This window comes from Suricata suricatta, chromosome 11 (genome assembly GCF_006229205.1).
Source record: "Suricata suricatta isolate VVHF042 chromosome 11, meerkat_22Aug2017_6uvM2_HiC, whole genome shotgun sequence".
In the NCBI taxonomy this organism is placed as follows: Eukaryota; Metazoa; Chordata; class Mammalia; order Carnivora; family Herpestidae; genus Suricata; species Suricata suricatta.
Window position 1 is genome coordinate 48,803,451 of NC_043710.1, and position 7,757 is coordinate 48,811,207.

Consider the following 7,757-nt stretch of genomic DNA (forward strand, 5'->3'; position numbering starts at 1 on the left):
ACACACATTGTGACTGCGCTGAGAGGCCGTGTCTGGTTTGGTCGCTGCCTGACTGAACTCTGTTTAAATATAATAAATGGTGGCAATAATTTGCATTTCTTGGTATGAGTATGATTTACCTCTCAATTTCTATATTTTTGATAATAATTATTAGGGCTATCTTCATATATAATGCTTTATTCTTTTTCATTGATGTATAATATTCGTTAGTAATATTGGGTGTAAACGTTTCTTTAAATTTGTTTATTGGGGGCCATACTGGTGTTTGTTATTTTTTTGTCCCTGAAAGTATGCTAATTAAAGAATCTAGTTTTATACACGCATAAATATTATGCCTTTTATATCTGCAGAGTAGGTTTTACAATGTGGATTTGATGGGTCAAAGCAATTCTAAATTTGCAAACTTTTATAAATATCACCAAGTTACTTTTTAAAAATGTAACTCAGTTTTGCGTTGAAAACCCACTCTGCTCCACTGACTGGATCGAGCTCCAAGAAAACAACAAATAAAGGGATGGCCTTTTAACTTTTGGAGAGAAAATCTTTTTCATGTAGGAGCTGAAAAAAGCAGATCCTTATGAGCAGAGATCATACTTGCTCTATTCTGGGACCTACAGAAGTTACAGACCACATGCAGCTTTCGTCAGGTTATCTTAGAATGTACTCATGTAGTATGTGACTAGAAAGCAGCATGGGATTGCTTCTGAAGGTCATTTATTTGACAACATTTGCTGAATGACTGCTATGAACCCAGGCCTGTGTTGGGTCCTGAGAGCATAACAATTAGCAAGGTAGTCTAATATGAGACAAAACTATTAAGCACACACATTAAAAATATAATTATAGTTGTGATAACTAGTAAAAAGGGACATCACAATACACCCTGAGATCAACACAGGAAGACCTTATCTTACCTGGAGTGTGTGCGGGGGAGAGCAGTGTCACCGGAAAGTCCAGGAAGGGCTTCCTGAGAAAGTGACATTGAAACAGTCTCATAGGCAGGTAGGAGTTTTGCAGGCTCAACTCCAGGGTGAGGGGAAAGAGGGTAGAGTTGGCCAAGTGGGAAAAAAGATGGTTATGAAGGTCTGAATGGGAAGGAACGTGATGTCATTCCAGGGAGGGAAGGAGACTGTTGAGGGAGGGAGGAATGATCTGAAGAGGTAGGCAGAAGCCAGACCAAACAAAATCTTGTCAGTAGAAGAACTGTGAACTTACCTAACAGTGACAGGTGGGCAGTGAGCTGTTAAGCAAAGCAGTGACATGGACATGTACTTTTAAAATGTCTTTCTGGCTTATATTTGATAGAAGGGGTTCCAAAGTGAAATAGGCAGGGGAAGGCAATTGCTATAACTCAAGTGAGAGTGATGTGCTTGGGCTGAGGTGGAGCAGTGTGGATGGTTCTACCCATACTTAAGAAATCAAATGGCTAGGACATGGTAATGGATTGTGTGGGGAGTGGGGTGGGTAGCAGAGAGAGGTGAAGAATGAACACCTATTTCTAGTTGGAACAGAGAGTGGATGGAGCTTCCATTTGTTGAAATGGGGAACACCAAAAAGGAAGAATTTGGGGGATGAAATCCAAGTTTGGATGATTAAAGTTTAGATATCAGTGTGAAGTCAAAGTCAAGTAGATAGTTGGGATATATAGGTCAGGGTCAACACAGAGGTTCTGAATTAGGGGAACAGAGTTACAGGGCAGTACCTAGAGAGGGATGCATGATCTAGGGAGGGGCTTCTCAAGGGGAAGAGACTCCAGAATGTTTGAATTTCCATGGAAAGAATCCAAAAGGGAAGGAGAAGTAGGGATTCAGTGTGGTTCAGGCCTGATGTTGAGGTGTTACTAAATGAATAAAGTGTTGCATAGATCCCAGAGAAAGGAAGACAGAACTGTGCAGCTGTAGGGATTCCAGGGACCAAGAAGCTGTTTTTAGGAGGCTATAGGAAGGGCATCAGGAGTAATGAAAGTGGATCTGGAAAGACGCTTCAGGATGGTGCCTCTAAGCCTTAAATGGATGAAAGCTCCAGGAGGGATTTAGTGTACTAGCCAAAAGACAGACTAACTTCTCAGTGCCATCTAGTGGCTCAAGCATCTAATTGTTATAATCTCACTGCTGAAAACTCAGGGGGCTAAACTGTTCAGGATTCACCAATATCATCTCTGATGAATTCATGGAAAGTGATATAAGCAATCACATCAGCTCTGGGAACAAATAATTTGGGCAGATGACAATTACAGTGGCAAGTTTCATGTCCTTAATAGGAACAGATGTAATTTTTTGATAGACTTAGGAGCATAAGGGCTGAAGGACATCCCAGTTCTCTTCTCCTTTTCCTATCTCCTTTTTTCTCTTTGTTTAAAATTTTTTTTAATGTTTTAAATTTATTTTTGAGAGACAGAGAGAGACAGTGCAAGCAGGGGAGGGTCAGAGAGAGAGGGAGACACAGAATCTGAAGCAGGCTCCACGCTCTGAGCTAGCTGTCAGCACAGAGCCCAATGCGGGGCTTGAACCCACGAACCATGAGATCATGACCTGAGCTGAAGCCGGATGCTCAATCAACTGAGCCACCCAGGTGCCTCTCCTATCTCTTTCTTTTGCCACCACCATGATGACCACTACCATGACAACCACCAACAACAACACAACCACCACCACCACCACCACTACAACCAATACCACCACTATCACTACTAACACCACCACCATCACCAACACTACCACCTTCATTACCACTACCACCACCACCACCGCCACTACCATCACTACCACTATACCACCACCACCACAATCATCACCACCACCTTCACCACCATCTTCACCATCACCATAATCATGATCTCACATCCCACACTTTATGTATTCACAATAGTAAGTTATGTCTGCAATCTCATTTGAATATCCATTCATAAATTCAGAACTATTTATTGGGTACCTACTGTGTGCCAGTTGCGGTGCTAGATGTTAGGCACAACTTCTAGAAGATTACTTTGAGTGACTGAAGCAAATAAATAAACTCTTAACAACAGTGTGTGGTGATGTCATAATTGTGGTTAACATTTGTGCTGTGAGACTTCACTGGATAAGACTCTTAAGACTAGGAGACAAGGAAGGCTTCCTGGAAGAGATGATTTTGGTCATAGTTTGTAAAGACTATTAAGAGCTAGTTATATGACAAAAACAAGGAAGATTCTACATATAGAGAAAAGCTGGTCTTAAAAAACATGATAGATTTTAAAATCTTGAGTGGTGTGTGATAGCTGCACAGAAAACTTGAGGCATGACAGAAAACGAATTCAGACTATAAATGACTTTATGAGCTAAACAAAGGAGTTTGACCTCAGTGTTGAAAGGTATGGGAGAATCACTGAAGGATGTTATAGAGGGGAGAAACAAAATCAAACTTGCATTTTTAAAAATAGTATTTATTAGGCATTTACTATACACCTGGATAAGCCCCTTACATGGTTGAGCTCATTTTACTCCATTTATATACCATTTAACAGAGGAGCCAAGAGATACCAAATAATTTGTCCAAGTATTCAAAATTATTTTATGGCTGCATGGGACAAGACCACACATTTCATGGACGTGAGAGTTCATGCTTTTGGCCCATAAGCTTGCTTTACTGCATCTCACATGATGGAAGCAAAGAAGCTGAAAACACTCTCAAGCTGGGCTTATGCACCCCAGGCCTTTCTCCAATGGCCATGCACTGAGCTGCTGTCCCCAGCGCACATCCCAGGCTGGAGCCTGCTCCTGGAGGTGGCCACACTGGGTAGACCTGTAGTCCTAGAACAGGCTGTCAGCAGAGATTGTCGGCAGAATTGTTCAGATCAAATACTGACCCGTCCGGCTTGGGAGGCACAGCCCCTGAGGCCATCACGTGTCCACCTCTCCTGGCATCCCATCATCGTCCTCTGCAACTTGGGTGTAACAAACAGTTGCTCTGGGGAGGTAGACAAAGGCAGTTCTTTTTAGAAAGTTCACGTTTCCCATCTTTTTTTGGTTTGTTTCATTTTCACTTTTCCATCAGGTCTTAAAAGGCAAAACCAGGCATTCATTATGCATGAAAATTCTTTCAATTTCTGTTATTCCTGTTTCCGCGTATGCCCTGCTTTTCCCCTTAAGATTTTAGCCTTTGCTAATAAATTCTGTGGACTTGTGATATTTGGCAATTTATAGAGAATCGAATCAATGTTATAAAAATAGAGTAAACTTGCCTTTGGGGTGAGGGCTTCTAGACGGGCTATTTCTCTGTTTTTCTGATTATCATCCAGACACAGGAGCAGACCATCCCTGATGTCATAACCACCACCCCGCAGCAGACGGGAACTCCTTCCAGGTTGCAATGGTGAAAGCAGTGGAAATATCAAAAGCAGGGCATAGACACTTCCGTCTTAATCACTTCAGCCTTTTTCTTGGTCTACTTCTTTATGTTTCATTCAGAAATAAACCTATTCAGTGACCATATTTTATTGCAGTTTTCTTCAGAGTAGTGGTTGTCAAACTTGGTTTGGGGACCCCTAAGAGACACTGAGACCCCTTTAGGGGTTCTGTGAGCTCAAAATTATTTAAAAATATTATTTGCTTTTTATCTCTCATTCTCTGAGAAATGTAGCATTTCCCAGAAGCTACATGATGCATTATATCACAACAGATTGAATGCAGAAGATGAAAATTCAGCTATGTTTTTTTATTAAGCCAGGCATTAAAGAGATTTGCAAAAATGCAAAACAATGCCACTCTTCTAAATATTTTTTGAAAATATGATTATCTTTCATCAAAATATATGATTTCTGTTAATATACAAATGGGCTATGCTATCGTTATTTTTTAAAAATTTTAAAAATGTTTTTATTTATTTGAGAGAGACAGAGACACAGCATGAACAGGGGAGGGTCAGAGAGAGAGAGGGAGACACAGAATCTGAAGCGGGCTCCAGGATCTGAGCTGTCAGCACAGAGCCTGATGCAGGGCTCGAACCCATGAACTGTGAGATCATGACCTGAGCCAAAGTCAGATGCTTAATCGACTGAGCCACCCAGGTGCCCCTACTATTGCTATTTTTAAGTGAATTAATAAGTAAATATTTTAAGTGTCTTAGCTAAATAGTAAATATCAATTACCATAGTCTGTATAAATAAGAGCTCTGAGGTTCTCTGTAATTTGTCAGACGATAAAGGGGTCCTGAGACTCAACAGTTTGGCAGAATGGTGGCTGGAGAAGTCAATGTAGACAATTTCTCACTGATTTTTAAAAAGGATGAATGCCCTGACTGACTTGGCACCCGCCTCGTGCTACAAGAAAGTGAGCGGCAGCAGGCATACACATGTTCACAGCTCCTTGGTCTCCTCGTGTCAAGCATGCCACTCGGAACAGTTGATCTGTTTCCTTGGTGACTAAACTGTAGCTGCCATGTGTGGCCTATTAACAGCCTCCCTCGGCTGGCTGGACTCCACAGGGCGATGCCTGTCTGGGAATAATTAGGGAACTTGGTAAGGAAGTTTCCTCAGGCAGGAAATTGGTTCCTCTGGAACTTGTTAAACATGAACTCCACAGCCAAATCATGAAAACATTTACTAAAATTAGTAATAGCGTTCAGGTCCCCTGAGAACACTTACCAAGGGTGAACGGTGTCAGGAGTCAGGGACTAGGAGTTTATTCTTAAAGGTTTAGGTGTCAGTTTTAAGATGTGATGAGGGAGCAATTATGTTGAAAATGATTCCCGTGTTTCTAATGAAGCCACACTTTGAAGTCTCTTCCTAGAGCTAAACACTGGTCTAGAGGAGTGATGTGTGGTGTAGTTAAAGTTCACTTCAATCCAGATGTCCCCTTCACTGAGCCCCTGTTGTCACCACTGGCAAGTAAGAATAACAAATGCTTGTTGATCCTGGAAAAGCGGGCCACACTTCAGATAGTCTCAGTCAACCATAAATTTCTGACAACTTGATTAGTTTCAACTCTGAGTGGAAAGTAATGGAGTTTTCCCTAGCTAACTCTTCAAGGCATTAAGACTTGTCTAACACAAGCAAATGAACCAAAGGTAAAAGTGAAACAAATTGATAAACAAAACACAGCTATATTTTTCCTAGAAACAAAAATGCTGAGAACGCAACAGAAATGAAAAAAAAAAAAGACAAAGAGCAGAGCATAGAGGCCTCCACCTCAGTGACACATCCTGTCACTTCCCAGAAGGAGTCATTCTGGGGGCTGCAGCCTGGGGACCCCAGCTCTGAACCCCAGTTCTGGCAGTGCTATCATCTCCCCTTTCTGGTGCCATTCAAACGCTTTATAAATGTCCTGAAATGGAAGAGTTTCAGGAGCACCTAAAAGATTATCCGATCACACTGAAAAAAGTCTGAGTGGACAGGGAGAACAGTTCAACATGAAGATTTTGAATAGTAGAAGAAGAAAAATAAAGATGTACAAAAAATGATAAATAACACTTCTGAGTGCCTGGCAGGAGCTGCCATGTGCTGAGTGCTTTTGTGGTGTCCGTTATGCTCTTACTAATCCTCGGGCCCTGCGATGACGCTCATTTTCCTCAGGAGGACCCCTAGCTCTCGAGACCTTACATGTGTTGTCCAAGGCTAAGTGGCAGAAGTAATAGTAGAATCTCTTTCCCTCTAATTCCAAGTTCCAAGTTTTTGGCCACACCCTCTACTCATCATTCCCTTTTACTTCTTCTACTAATATTTTCTCAGGCATCTCTCCATGCCAGGCTCTAAAATATGGGGCCAAAGTAGACAGTGTTCCTGCCCACGCAAAGCTCATGTTAAATCACAAATGATATAAATCAAATAACCACACAAATTAGCACATCATTGCAAGTCAAGACAAGTGTCCGAAGGAATATATAATGCAAACCAATGACTAAACACACACACACACACACACACACACACACACACACACACACACACCCACCCATTCCACCTTGTCTGGAGAGGTCAAGAAAGACATCTTTAAGAAAGCTACACGGCATTAATATCTGGAGATATTATAATTCCTTAAGAAGGAATTCACAAGAAAGTTTGTGGAGGGTAGGTGGTAGAAAGAGTGTTGAGAGCAGAAACAATGAAGGGTCTGTGGCAGCAAGCAGCAAATCCCAGGAAAAGGACCCAAAGAAGTGCAGTGTGTGATTTAGGACTGGAGAGGTGGCAGCAGTGGGACACACAGGACCTAGTAGCTGTGGTAAGGAAATACTGAAAAGGTTCTGTTGCTATGTTTTGATTCGGAGCTTTGTTTGTGTTGAGATTTCTTTGGCTGTTTTTCTTCTGTGAGAAATAGTTCATGTATGCAGTAGAGAGAAGAATCTAAGGACTATTCATGTAACCTCTACCAAGTTAAATAAAGCATTATACTTAGAGGATGCTTTTGAATAGTATGGCCTCAATTATCATTGAAATGTCTTGTATACCCAGTGACATTGAAAAATCTTAAGCCAAGCTCAGATATGAACAGATTTCCATTTTGAAAATGTCTGTGGGTAGTTGTGGAGAATGAATGAAAGGGAACAAGCATGGATACGGGGAGTCCAGCCAGCTGAGGAATGAGGCTGTCTTAGAGAGTGGGGTGTTGGTAGAAGGGACCGGAAGAACAGGCAAGCGGGGGAGGGATCAGAATAAAACTGGCAAGGATGTCACCGATGGATTGGTGTAGAGGAGTAAGGTGGTAGAATGTGGCTTAAGAGAACTTCTGAAATACTATCTCATGAGATAAAGTAATGTTTTTAGAGGGAAAATTATCTATCTTTAA

General features: G+C 41.5%; 1 long non-coding RNA gene across 1 annotated transcript; it reads right to left on the reverse strand.

Moving 5' to 3' along the window:
• Positions 1 to 9: 9 nt before the first annotated feature.
• On the reverse strand, positions 10 to 2,965 carry LOC115272283. The gene is made up of 3 exons (XR_003900341.1): positions 2,936 to 2,965; positions 915 to 967; positions 10 to 59 (listed from the first exon to the last, which is right to left on the reverse strand). It is a non-coding gene; the product is annotated as an uncharacterized LOC115272283 (long non-coding RNA).
• Positions 2,966 to 7,757: the final 4,792 nt, after the last annotated feature.